The 940-nt window shown below is 70.4% G+C and overlaps 1 protein-coding gene across 1 annotated transcript in view; it reads right to left on the bottom strand.

Moving 5' to 3' along the window:
• Positions 1-940, bottom strand: part of CSMD1 (CUB and Sushi multiple domains 1) — a 1,232,804-nt gene that overhangs the window by 22,382 nt on the left and 1,209,482 nt on the right. The gene's annotated exons all lie outside the window — the stretch shown is intronic.

The following is a 940-nucleotide window of genomic DNA, read 5'->3' as shown; positions in this document are numbered from 1 at the left end:
GCGGCTTCTCACGCGAACGCTTCATCGTGTCGTGGGGGCAGACACCGAGTCACACGCAGTCACACGCGCAGGCACTCGGAGCCGGGCCGCTCCTGCCCGCCTGCCTCCTGCCCGTCCCCTCGCCCAGCCCCCCGCTTTCTCAACGGCTGTTCTTATGCGGGCTGCGGCCAACGTGCTCCACACGGAGAGGAGGTGGCGTGCAGACCCCGGGGGACCAAGGACGAGGTGCAGCGGACGGGTGACGAGGCTAACCAGGCGGAGGACAGTGCAGGGGACCGTGGGCGGTCTCATCTGGAAGGGCCTGGTGGCCACGGAGTCAATCCTTATACAACGGGCCTGACACGAGGGACACACAGGAGGCCCCGGGGAGCGGGGACCTTACAGGAGGGACACACAGGAGGCCCCGGGGAGCGGCCGTTCCAGGGACGGTGCCCTCCTCATGCTGGCCGGACCAGAGCTCCCCCAGTGCAGCTGTATACGCTGCCCCCGCCTTCCCCGAGGGCCTGTCGCATGACAGGCCCGGCACTGACCGCGGCGGGGGAGGCACGGGACGCGCTACGGCCCTGACACCGTGGGCATCACGGGCGGTGGCCCGCACCCGCGCCGTCAGAGGGGAGGGAGCCGCACGCCTGAGCACGGCCGGTCACCTCGTGCAGGCCGCACAGCAAGCTCTGTCTGCCCCAGACCCCGACCACGGTCCCCGTGCTCCGTGAGGCTTCCTGGCGTCGGGCTCTTGGTCCTCACGGCATCGTTCCTGTCCCTGGTCCCATGAAGCCTGTGACCCCACACTGTGTGCTCCATCTGGGAAGCTGTCGCGCCCGCCCGTCTCCGCTCCCCGCCTGCCCCTCTGGGCAGCTGACAGGAAGGCCTGCCCGCCCTCTGCCGCCGGCGACGTCCTGCCCTGCAGATCCTGTCCCGTGCGACTTCCACCCGCTCTCCC

The sequence above is a fragment of the Pteropus alecto genome, unplaced genomic scaffold, assembly GCF_000325575.1.
Source record: "Pteropus alecto unplaced genomic scaffold, ASM32557v1 scaffold35, whole genome shotgun sequence".
In the NCBI taxonomy this organism is placed as follows: Eukaryota; Metazoa; Chordata; class Mammalia; order Chiroptera; family Pteropodidae; genus Pteropus; species Pteropus alecto.
This window is presented reverse-complemented; position numbering and strand designations above follow the sequence as displayed.